The sequence below is a fragment of the Protobothrops mucrosquamatus genome, unplaced genomic scaffold (genome assembly GCF_001527695.2).
Source record: "Protobothrops mucrosquamatus isolate PMUCROS unplaced genomic scaffold, P.Mucros_1.0 scaffold126, whole genome shotgun sequence".
NCBI classification, from domain to species: Eukaryota; Metazoa; Chordata; class Lepidosauria; order Squamata; family Viperidae; genus Protobothrops; species Protobothrops mucrosquamatus.
In genome coordinates, this window is record NW_015386493.1 from 93,240 (window position 1) to 106,652 (window position 13,413).

The window sequence follows — 13,413 nt, forward strand, 5'->3', positions numbered from 1 at the left end:
GCGGAACCGCGTTCCGGCACCTTTTTCCGGGCCGGCCGCACCGGAAATAGCCCCTCCCACACCGGAAATAGCCCCTCCCAAATTTTACTTGCATTCCTGTTCTCTAAAGGGGCGGTCCTAGGGTTTGATGAGGGCGTGGCCAGGTTTGAGTTCCGCCACCTTTTCTCCGAGAAAAAAAGCCCTGAGAATAGGAATAGTAATGCTATTTATTTGTGTAAAAGTAAATGGCTGCAGACAAGTCCGTGCATATTAACATGGCAGATGCTTTTTTATTTGGCCTCTGCTGAGAACAGACTGACTTCAAAAGAAAAACAAAGCAAAACTCTAAAATCCTGCTGTGTGAACTTGTTTCCTAAATGGGTTAGGGTGGGAACCCATACTGACTGCTTTCTGCCATTCAACCTGCGGGGGGGGGGGGAATGGCCAAGGGGATGATTATCTATTTTTATGCTCCTAAAGTAAAGAAAGGCTGTTCTCATACTTTTGTATGGCTAGAAAACCCAGGAAAAAAATACTCAGAAAAACAGCCTGTTGCTGTTTCAAATGTTGAACCATTGGAATATGGCCAAGTTGGAATTTTTCATAGAAAAAATTAAACATAGCTAGATTTCCAAGATTAAAACAAAATAGATTTCCAATTTCATCACATGCTTACTTCAAACCCAAAGCCAATACTGATTACTTGAAACGGTACTTCTGAGCGTTTCAAGCTTGGCACAATGAAATATTGTTAGCTGATGACCCTGATGTTTGCTAAAGCGAACATTTTCTGAAATTAATATTCTTACGTGAATAGATACTACTTTTGTATTTTAGTAGAGGAAGCCACTGATAATATCGAAGGAGCAATTTATTGCTGTCACAACTTGGTGTGCTGTGTCAAATTAAATACCACAGTCTTCAAACGTTCTTTGATGGCTTGGCACAGCATATGAGACTGCTATGTCTTAGTCATCAAATCAATGATTAAAAATGGCACAGCACATTTATCACTTAATGGGGGCTCTGTTCAGCACGTTTCTCCCCCTCTTTCCTCTCTGTTAAGCCTTAGCTCAGTGCCATCTATGGTCCATGTCTCTGAAAAGAAATCAAAATCAAGGAGTTGTCAGTTTGCCTGAAGCAGAAGATAGTGGGCAAAGCAAAACTGGGGAATCTAGGAATTACAGTACACAGCATTTGCTCTGCTGGAGGGTCGAAGGAAATGTTCTCGAAAGCCTTTAAATATTTATTAAAAGAACAAAAAGAATCTTTGCAATATTTCTAATGAATGCTAATTAAGGAAATGTTATGAGTCTTTATATTAAAAAATAATAATATCATGTTATGACTTGCTTCTGCAATATACCCGCCCTCCCAATTTTTAATTTTCTCTAGGGTGCATTTTTAAATGATTATGGGAATTTGCACCATTATATAGGAACATAAGCCATGTGTCCAGAGATTCGCACAACCCTCCTACTCCCTTCATTTGCTACGACAGTGAAAAATAACTGAGACTAGTGAGTGAATTGTTGTAGCCTTCTAGCAAGGACAGCGAAAGCTGAGGTCTCATTTGGGTTACATACTTATGTGGGTAGAGACGCTTAATTGTATGGCTGTATAAGGTTTCCACTCAAAAAATTAGAAAATCTTTGAGATTAAAAGTCTGCATACTGTTTACCAGGTGGAAGCAACTCCTTGTGGAATGTTCTCCCATCATAAAGGTATCTATGCAAACTGTCCAGATAGATACCAACTGGGGAAGTACTTCATCTTTGTCTTCTGCACCTAAATTGTTGCTTAGGGACCTGAAAAATGCTACTGATCTTTCATTTTCCACTTGGTTTCACAAATATAGCAAAATGGGCTTAATCATCAGGCAACGTAAGGCAGTTATTTCAAACAGCAGAGTTTAGCAATGAGTAGGTGACAGACCTCTAAGAATCAGCACATGTTTTACATGAAAAGGGGGAAACAGTCATTAGGCAACACTAACTCTCATATAGGCTAAGCCACTTTATCTTTCTTTGCATTATTCTCTCCACTATTCTATCAATATTGTGCTGTTTGTTATTTCATCTTTCGTTTGTTAAAATGTCATCTTTTTTCCTTTTTCAGTTTTGATTTCTCTTCTCTTATTTACCCCTACAAAATCAGGAAAGGGAAATTAACAGACCTGAAAATGATCACGTGGAGGGAGGGAAAGGAAGGAAAGAAGAAAGGAAGGAAGGAAAGAAGAAAGGAAGGAAGGAAGGAAAGAAGGAAGGAAGGAAGGAAGGAAACAGGAAAAATGAAGGGTTGTTTTTATTATTTATTAAATTTATATGCTGCCCATCTCGCCAGTAATTCTATTTTCTTAGAAATTAAACAAATCTCAAAAACTTTGAATAAACAATGTAACAAAAAATAAACAGCACCGAATTATTGATTGTATAATATTATTGTACTTTTACTGTCAGAAGATTCTGAAAAAAATAAAATAGGAAGAAAAACATACTGATTGCCTGGATTGGATCCATTTTCTATTTTTAGATGACTTTGAAGAATGAATAAAACAAATATATTTTTCCTGAAAGAAAGGATGTTTTTAAAAAATTACAAACTGAAACATTGTTTGAACTGGGACAGTTTTCCTTTTTTTCTTTTGTACTTTCCTTCATTCATTCTGCAAACCTATTCAGAGTAAGTTATTTTCAAATATTTAGATATAACTATTCAGAAAAAAAGAAAATGGCAATATATGTGATACTAAGATACTGCAGAAAGAAAGGATATTCTTACAATACATTCCATTCTCCATAGGTTTTTTTCGTTGGTACACTACTTAATACATGGGACCCTCTATTATATTGCATATGGTTTCTATTTTCAAGTCTCTGATGCTTTTAGGAATTTGTTCCTTGACTTCATTTACTGATGTTTAGCTGCAGTATGAATTGATTGACAAGCCAAAGGCCAACCAGTTCACACCCTTCAGCTCATTTCCCCCCAATTTATTTCCTGAATCAACTCAGCTATTTAATCTAAAACATTCATCCTTCAACCCACCAAAAGGGTTGGTATTTGGGAGGAAGACATTTTCTCTAAGCTTGCCCCATTCTACCTACTTACTTTCCCACAAAATGGAGATCAAAGTAGAAAAAATACTAATACCTATAAGGTGTTTCTATGTGTGGGAGGAAGTATTAGGGGTTTTTTTTTAATTATCTGACATACATAACCTACTGAAGTGCTGACAAGCAGTATTTTTTTCCTTAATGGAGATATTAAGGAGAGCTGGCATTTCCCTGAAGGATTACATGACAAATAATTTTCAATTCTATGTGTTTTTTCATATTTCTTTTACTCTTTTTCTGTTAGCATTGACCTTCTCCAATGCAATTTCTGTATGATCTAACTGTGGTTGATTTATTAATCTATATAGTAGGTTTCAAAAAAAAATTCCATACCACTTGAAACTTTCTGAAAGGTTTTACCCTTACACACACACCATATACACAAGCTGTTGTATAATGAAAGAAGTCATAATTTAATAACCATACTACCTTTGTTAAGCAATGGATGTGCATGTTTCTGTGATCAGTACTTTGTGAGATTAAAGATAATAATTTTCAAAACATTTAGCTGCAGGCCATGCTTAGCATACATATTCCTCCTGTATATGATTGAGACAGCCTACCCTATATACTATATACCAGGTAAGTAGGGCATTTGTAATTCTACATATCTGGAGAAATCTGATGAAGAGGAAGTTGGGTTCATTCGCCTGTTTATTAATCTAGTCAAAATTGCCTCAATCTTCATTGTCTGGAGAAATAAAAACAAGAGGAAAATTTCTCATATCTTCCAGTCTTTCATCAAGCATATAAATGCTGCTAGAGCCCTAGTAGTTCAGAAATGATTGTTTTAGGGCAAGGGTCTTCAAACTTGGCCCTTTTAGGACTTGTGGACTTCAACTCCCAGAATTCCTCAGCCAGCATGCCTGGCTGAGGAATTCTGGGAGTTGAAGTCCACAAGTCCTAAAAGGGCCAAGTTTGAAGACCCCTGTTTTAGTGCCTCTGCTCTAGACCAGGCATGTCACACTCCAGGTCTGCGGGCCGGATGTGTCACGCCGGAACTGCACCCACCCCATTGCCGGCAATGGGGAAAAAGTCGTGATACGTCACACGATATCATGTGACGTCACGAGTTTGACATGCCTGCTCTAGACTTATAAGCACATATTTCATCTCGTATCTGTATCAGATATATGACAAAACCATTCGTTTCATTTGGCAGCATACTATGCATGACCAAACTGTTTCTGGGAAAAACAACTCGCTTTGTGCTTGATCATACAATTTTGCTATCTAAATGAGGTCATCATTACATCATAGCACTATAGTAGCTTTCAGTCATATCTAGTCCAGTCTGGCAACATCTTAACACATTAAAATTAAGGTGGGGGATCCCCAAATCTGCCAATCAAATTAAGGACCAGACTATATATTATGAAGACAAATCCATCAATCCTGTCCTGTAGAGTGTGTGTGTGTGTGTGTGTGTTTATTGCATAGAAAAGTATTATCATACTGCCAGATACAGTTCTTAATGTGAAGACTGGATACATGATCACATTGCCCTATGCCAGTGGTGGCGAACCTATGGCACGGGTGCCAGAGGCGGCACTCAGAGCGCTCTCTGTGGGCACGTGCGCCGTCGCCCCAGTCCTAGCCTTCAGCTGGGTTTTATGAAACCTTTTTGTTTTAGGCCTCCACCACTGTGTGCAAAAAAAAAAAAAAAGGTTCAATCAGTCAATTCCAACTTCTTGCGGGGAAAAAAAAGATCTTGCAATATTGGAATTGATTGAACTTTTTAGTTCCACCCAGTCTTCCGTTACCACTGCAGCCACGCCCACCCAATGGGCCACACCCACCTAATGGCCACACTCACCCGGCACCCGACGATGCATAAATGGGTTTTGGGTTGCAGTTTGGGCACTCAGTCTCTAAAAGGTTCGCCATCACTGCCCTATGCAATAAGTAGTTATAAATGTTACAGAATAGGACCAGACATTGCAGAATGAAGAGCTGGTGTACATAGCACATATACTAAAACACTTGCAAAATGTATGTATGATATAATAGTGATGGTAGGGGAAAATGCAAAAGGGGCCACAAATGGCATATAATGGCAAACTGAGGTAGGATAAGTAAATTCCAGATTCTTAATTTTAATACATATCTTCAGAGTAATTCTATTATATTTGATTACAGAGTTTGAAATATTGATCAAGAAGGTCTATTGTAAATTAAGTAACACAATAGTTATATTTTCAGTAGGCACTCAATCTGAGCGAGATAATGTATCAGTAATGGCGAACCTTTTAGAGACCAAGTGCCCAAGATGCAACCTAAAACCCAATTATGTATTTTCGGGTGCGGGGTGGGCGTGGCCCATTGGGTGGGTGTGGCCCATTGGGTGGGTGTGGCCCATTGGGTGGGCATGGCTGCGGTTGTAACAGCACACTGGGTGGGACTAAAAAGTTCAATCAATTCCAACTTTGCGAGATCTTTTTTTTCCCGTGAGAAGTTGAAATTGATTGAACCTTCTTTTTTTTTGCACATAGCGGCAGAGGCCTAAAGCGAAAAGGTTTTATAAAACCCAGCTGAAGGCCTAGGACTGGGGCGACAGCGTACATGCCCACAGAGAAGGCTCTATGTGCCACCTGTGGCACGCATGCCATAGGTTCGCCACCACGGGTATAGGTAGACCTCAACTTACAGCAGTTCATTTAGTGACCGTTCAAAGTTACAATGGCACTGGAAAAGTGACTTATGACCATTTTTCACACCAACAACCACTGCAGCATCCCCATGGTCACATGATCAAAATTCAGATGCTTGACAACTGGTTCATATTTATGACGGTTGCAGTGTCCTGGGGCTCATGTGATCCCCTTTTGTGGCCTTCTGACAAGCAAAATCAATGGGATCGGCTTACTAACTTAACAATTGCAATGATTCACTTAACAACAGGGGCAAGAAAAGCTGTAAAATGGGGCAAAACTCACTGAACAAATGTTTTCACTTAGCAACATAAATTTTGGGCTCAATTGCGGCCATAAGTCGAGGACTACCTGTTTTGCATTCTACAAAACTCTTTTGGGTTTGTGTGTGTTTTTGCTAAAGATGAGACAAAAGCTAACTGGGGATGGAGGAAGGACACATCATTTTGAAAACGGTTTCCTTTTAAGCTACATCACTTCCAGACATTTAATTCACTAATTAGGCCAAGACCTAGCAAAACAATAGTTGTACAATACTTTAAGAATATCAGTTAATCAACACTCCCTAGCCAGCAATCAAGAGTAGTACTAGGCCATAATCACAGTGGTGATCTCCAGAAGAAACCTCAAATTCAAACTAATCCCATAAATTATACATCTTCTAGCAGATAGACTTTTGCTTGAGCTATACTATATTCTGCTTGTGGTATGTTATAAATTTGAGAATTTCGAACTGTTTTTCTGGAATAAGAAAGGCAAAGAAGGAAGATGATGTATGGAGCAGAAAAAAAGCAAGGAAGCATAGAAATTCTGCCTTTTTTTACCTAAAATAAGACCCACTTCGCAGGATTTTATTTTCTCACTTTCAAAGCACATCATTTGCACCAATCTTCCTGAAAACATGTGAACTGGTATTTTCAAACAAAAAGCAAAAGCTTCCATTAAAAAATAAATTTTGCAAGTGATTGATAGGCAGAATTAAAGATTTACTACATAACAGACAAGCAATGAATCCAATCAAATATATTTAAAAAGAAGTCCCCCCCCCTTTTTTTTTTTTTTTTGAGAAGAGGCTTAGTGCCCAGATAATCTTCTCAAATACATGCTATACTGAGAATTTGTTCCTTTAAACTCAATGGTAATTTCTTCCAAGTAAAAACACATTATATCATACTTACCAGGAACTGTCTTCTAATGAAATTGGAAGCTACTTCTAAGCAAACGTGTTTAGCATTTAGATTACTGGCTGATTATTAATGACAAAGCAGCTTCATCAGATCATTTAATATTTTTATAAATATGTCACATGGAAGCAACACCTACTAACTCTAAGAAATGTACCTCTGGTTGCTGTATTACATATATGGATGTCAATCATTTACTCAAGAGACCTTGCAAAAAAGATAAAAAGAACTTAGGGTGTTAGAACAAAGTTCCATTTTATATTGCAAATTTCAGCAAAGACTTCAACAACTTCTACTTTTCTTATGAAATATGGTTTTCTAAGTATAAATACACCTACATAGAATGCTTAGTTAGTCAGCAACAATGACAGGAAAATAAAGGACACATTATAAAATATGTTTTGCTTGCAGTTTTCTAGGACAGCTTGACACTAAAAAAAAAATTCTTTACCATCTATCTATAACATATGTTTGAAGGGGCAAAGAGAGCAGACAAGACTATAAATATTATCTCAAACAGAACTTAAGCAATGTCAGATCACTTGAGCAAGTTCTTAAGAGTATTCAGTTAGAATTTGCTCTCGATTGCAAGAGCAGCAATGTTGCATGTGATAGATTTCCTCAGCAGTTAGTTTACTAACAAATTTCCTGAATTACTCAATCAGATGGTTTAACAACTTACCAGATATCAAAGCAAAGGAGGGAAAAAGGAGTCAGTGTAGGCTGCAAAAATCTGAATAACCATTAGAGGGCAGCATAGAGATACAGAAAATTATTGGGAGTTGTTTGCCTAAGTATTATTTCAAGGTAGAAAATAGCCCTGAGATATATAGTTCATCAAATAAAACTATATAAATGACAACTTGACTATTTATTCCACAATTTGGAAATACTCAGTAATAAACAGAGCCTGTATTAGAAAGTCTTATATAATAAAAAATATTCTCCTTCCAAATGTCTAGTTTCTATTTTCTCTTCTCATATCTAAACCAAAGCTGCTACTTTGAATAGCCCCACTTCCAAGCCTCAGATATGTGGTTGTTTCTCAGAAGCTCTGTGCATTGGGTCAACTCTTGTCTAATACAACTGCTCTTGTCTAATACAACTCTTGTCTAAACAACTGCTAGCTAATTTAGCATGGCAAAATTATATATCTGTCTGCTTTGTGTCTTTTTTGTAATTGAATGAATGCTGAACAACAGATTGAGACAACTGCTGTAGTTATTACAATGTATACAAGTTAACAACAAATACTCCCATTTTTTATACAATCTTATTTTATTTAACAATTGGATACTTCCAATTGTGGCTTTTTAAATTTGTTGAAAAACTTGCCCATTTTTGGTAAAATATCCTCCTCACCCAGACTAAACCTGGGTGGTGTTCACACAGGTTCTGTCTCTATTTTGGAAAATCTGTGAGTAAAGCAATAAATTGATTTTGAGGCCTATAGATGGAAGATACCCAGTCACCATTCAAGATAGTATTTAATTGGCTGAATTATTATTGTTTCACTAGATTGATAGATAAGATAGATGAGAGATGGACAATACATACACTTGGGCCTACCACTGGTTATTCACTTTTAATGTGGCAGTTTTTGGTAAGACAAATCTCTTAGTAGATCTCTATCTGAGAGAAGCTTGACAATTTAAGTTGGTTCACTGCTATCATTTCCTCTATTATAAATATGCCAGGCAACCAACATCTTCTGAGATGAGCTTGACCATTTGTATCCACCACCCACGTAATAAGAAACATATAACCATATCAAAAATAAGGGAACCTTACAATCCTAAAGATCTACTTGACAAATGTAGAATGTTTCAGTTCTCTTCAATTGTTGAATCTAAACAAATGCTAATTGCACACATCTTACTGATTAGACTTTATCAATTGAAAAAAAGAATTTGTTCACTGTCCAGAATCTGCTATAATAGCAACATTTTCACTAAACTCTGTCAATGCAGTCACTAAGCTTCACTAAAAGAAACCCAATTATCTTTACGTTTCTAACAAGTAGCCAGCTTTTATTACATGTTAGTACAGAGGAGCGGGAAAATGGTTATCATGCTCTCAATAAATGACTGAGAAAAACAACAGAAGCAATAAATGGAGTTTCAGGAGGAGATAGAGTAAAGGTGGGAGTCCGAATACCTTCATCCATTTCTGTCCTCACAGGAGGAAACCATTACAGAAAAGAAAGCACCCCTTTTAAGGTGGAAAAATCTGAATAACGGTAGCAGCTTGAGCTTCTGCTATGGCAACAGCTTCTTCTAAGCATCATGAAATGTGGAATTTAATTGCATTACACACACTGACAGTCCCTAATTGTTATCTTCCAAAGGATCAGCCTAATTAGTGCATTTCAACTATCCTTCTAATGTTTGCAGACAAGATGGCCAGCTTAGCAGATACTAGTTGATGAGTGGAAAATGCAATGAAATGGTTGCCCCAGTTCTTAGCAGTTGCTTGAGAGCCATTTTGCAAGGCATGAGAGTGAAAAATATACCACAGCCTACACCCACCATTTTCATTCATTTACCTTGATTTTTCATTAGTTTAAATGACAGAGAAGGTATTTTTTTTCCTGCCATAAAACTGTTGAGTTGTAATATTACACTAATAACAGCCTTAACCATTCTACCATGAACAAGGATTTTCTTCTTCTAATATTAGATATAATTTCATCCATGTGGGATTGCACATTTCATGCTTAAACATTGGGTTTAAAGCCAATACAGTATTTGCCAATGCAATTATTATTTCAGTGGGGTCTGCTAATGACCGGATTTCCTAAAATGCTGCCCTATAGATCTTGAGTGATTTACTCTCTCAAGATGCCAGTCTTTGTTCCAATAATTCTGATATGAGCCTGTCTAAGGATGGAACGACTTGTCTCATCTCTCTTCCACACCCTGCTCTCCTACGCATGCGCCACACGAAGACAAAGGAATAGGTAATTACAGAAGACTTTTCATTCATTTCCCCTGCAGTACTGCAAAAGAGAAGCCAAACTGGAGGGTTTTCTCACCTATCTACAGGATGTGGCAGAAATCCTGTGCAAGCATGCACACCACTGAGGGCTCCTTGAAAAGCATCCCTTAGTTAAAATAGGAGTGGATGGGTTTAACATTTCCAGGGGTTACCATTTAAACGCCCATCCTAAAAAGGCAGACCGCAAGGGTGGAGAAGGAAGGAAGGAAAAACGGCAGGATTTAGCATTTGCAAGACACACAGATTTGCTGGGGGGGTGGGTGGGAGGAGGAGGTGGAGGAAGGGTCTTTCCTATGAATATTCATGGAGCGTGGAGCATCTGTGCAGTAATTCTGATCTTAATAAAGATGGATCTCCGCATTTTTTTTTTAAAAAAAAGCTCTTGTCTTGCGGCTTTTGTATTAACCAGGGTGGGGGGAATTAAAACTGTGGCGGCGTCTTTTTTTTTTTTTTTTTTTTCCAAGTCACATCCGTGAGTACTAACAAAACCATAAGCTCTTTTTTCTTTAGGGACGTCAAAGCCCCCAAAAAAAAAAACAACCACCCAGCACCACCAAATCAACACATGCTGGAATGGTTAAAATTGGCAGATGTCCATTTACAAAGGAAGTAGCATTCCCTCCCTCCTCCCCACCCCCGCCCGTCAGTGCTTCAGTAAAGATCTCTCGGCGCGGTTACTTTTTAAGGGTTGACCATCGGGCACTCCCCAAAAGGTTTTGGGAGTTTTCCTGCAAAGCGTTCCACAGGTAATACCGTGAAAAACCCTCTTTGGAAGCTCAAGCTCTGAGAATCGTTCGCAACGTCCGCTCTACCTGCCTTTTTCCCTCCCTTCTGTTCATTCCCCCCCACCCCCAAATCTTCTGCAGGGTCTTACTCGGGATGAATGTCCCCCCCCCTCCGCCGCCTTTCTCCTGCAAGGCGAGGGAATGGCTTGCTCGAAAGCTTCCTTTAAAAGCCCTCCGCCCCGATCTTCCCACGCAGGGTCTCCATCGGGCGATCGTATCCCGAGGATGTTTTTCACGCATGGCAGAGATTTCATTTCTCGACATCTTCCTGCTTGTCTCCTGCAAAAACCCCTTTCGTAGTAAAAGCCGCCGTCCAGGCATGTGCGCTCCCATAAGGCGACTCCCAAGAAACGATCGATTTCTTCCCCTATACCGTAGTTCTTCCCTACACACACACACACACACACACACACCCCTCAGGCAGATGCTTAATCTTCAGCGCGCACCCACACGCGTACAAATATACCTGCCCGAAATCGAGAGAAGGGTGCAAAAAAAAAAAAAAAAGCCCGACCGACTGGAGGAAAGAAATCAAATCAATTGGCCAGCGCGGCAAAAATCGACCTCTCCGCAGTCCGACGGCGACGAAAGAGGCGGCGAGCCTTACCTTCTTTGCCTCGGCTCCTCTGTCCCCTTTTGTGTGGGAGCTCGCGCGGGTCGGGTGGGGTGGGGTGAGGTGTGGGGGGGTGTTCACAAAGAGAGAGAGGCCCCTGCTAAGCCCTCGCGCCCACTGAGCCGCCGGAGATCTCCCTCGCTCGGTTGCTGGGAGTGGAGTGGCTGGAGCTGGCTGATTGGAGCAACGCCGGCGCCGCCGCTACTGCCTCTGCATTTCTCTTCTCCCGCCCGCTTCTCTCTGTGACAGTCTGTGTGGGCAGTTCAAAAGCCACACGTGCACGCGCGCGCGCACACACAACTCTCTCTCTCTAACTCTCTCTCTCTCTCTCTCTCTCTCTTTCTTTCCCCCACCCCCGGTTTACTGAGGGCTTTTTCTCCCCTTCCTCTTTTTTTTTTTTAAATTATTCTCCCTCCCCCCCACTCCGCGCAAGCTCCTGCGCTGAAAGAGAGGCTCGCTCGGGCTCGCCCTTAGGGGGCGTCCTGAGCCCAGATTTTTAGATATATATATATATTTAGATATATATCGGCAGCTTGGGCAACAAGCTACGTTTAACGCACCTTCCAAACCACGTCTCCTTTTAGACAGGCAAAGCTAGGTTTAGAAACAAGAAAACAAACCTGGGCTTTGCCTCTCTTGAGAGGAGACGCGGTTCGGAAGGTGCGTTAAACGTAGCTTGTTGGCCGAGCTGCCAATGCCCCCAGGAAAAGGGCTCTGAAGAGGTTGGGGGGGGGGGNTCTGGAGGAGCCACAGCTCAAAGCCAGGATGAAGTAGACATTATATGAAGTAGATATTTACAAATAAAAAGAATAAAGACGGACACACACACACACACACACACACACACACCCAAAAAAAGGTCGACGACGTCTTCGTGCTGGAAGGGGACGGTCGGGGGCTCTCCGCTCACAAGCCGGCTGGCCCTCTCTTTTGCCACCTGAAAGGATTTAAGGGCGTGCTCCGTCTCGGAGCATCTCTGAGGCGTTGAAAGGCGCGCAGAGCTTCTCCGTAAAATCAAGCGGTTGCAAAGACAATGGAAAAGGTGGCGAAAGAACACGGGGCGCTTGAGGCTTTTCTGTGGTAAGGATTCGTTGACGCTCCCGGGACTTGGAAGAGCCCGTCCGACACAACAACAACTCTCACGCGCTCTTTTCACTTTATTTCACAACCCAATAATAACAATAAGGCTTCCCTTTTCTACAACCGTCTGGTTCCTTCCGGAAGAGAGGCAGAAGACCCGTCAGTCATCTCAAGAGCGAGCGCGGCATGTGTTTAGCACGAGGCTGCCCGGCGAGGACGCTTCTTTTGGTGGAGTTTTATTTGTGGTGCTGCGGCGCCCTCTGTTAGCTAAGCCGTTGCACGGCGGCTTGTCTTTTATATGAATTATAAACAGTCGAAATGGTTCTTTGGAGTGTGGCTCCTGTACTGTTTAGGGTGCTGTATACGTTTGAAGTTATAAAAACTTACTGCAGCATACTATGAGATGAGAATAATATGCAAGCATCTTTAATTAAAACTCGATACATTTGTATGCAGTGGGTGCCCTCGTCACCTCCTGCCTGGACTACTGTAATGCTCTCTACATGGGGCTCCCCTTGAGGAGCACCCGGAGGCTCCAGCTGGTCCAGAATGCGGCCGCGCGGGCGGTGTTGGGAGGGACTCGTCGCTCCCATGTAACACCGCTGTTGCGCGAGCTGCACTGGTTGCCGGTGGCCTTCCGGGTGCGCTTCAAGGTGTTGGTCATCATCTTCAAAGCGCTCCATGGCATCGGACCTGGATATCTCCGAGATCGCCTTCTGCCGCAGATTACCCCCCATCGACCTGTACGCTCCCACAGAGTGGGTCTCCTCAGGGTGCCGTCAGCCAGACAGTGCCGGCTGGCAACCTCTAGGGGGAGGGCCTTCTCGGTGGGAGCCCCCACCCTCTGGAACGAACTACCCCCAGAGATCCGGGTGATCCCGGATCTCCCCTCCTTCCGCCGCGCCCTAAAGACATGGCTCTTCCAACAAGCGGGATTGGCCTAGGGAATTTTAGTGGGGTTTTTAAGAGAAATTTTTAATCATATAGGCCATAACAAATATTTCTTTT

At 41.2% G+C, this 13,413-nt stretch overlaps 1 protein-coding gene across 1 annotated transcript in view; it reads right to left on the bottom strand.

The window, feature by feature from the left end:
* Positions 1–11,384, bottom strand: part of BASP1 (brain abundant membrane attached signal protein 1) — a 66,134-nt gene extending 54,750 nt beyond the window's left edge. The window contains exon 1 of the mRNA XM_015812999.2: positions 11,320–11,384. The gene's annotated coding sequence lies outside the window, so the exon portion shown is untranslated. The remainder of the gene's footprint in view (positions 1–11,319) is intronic.
* Positions 11,385–13,413: the final 2,029 nt, after the last annotated feature.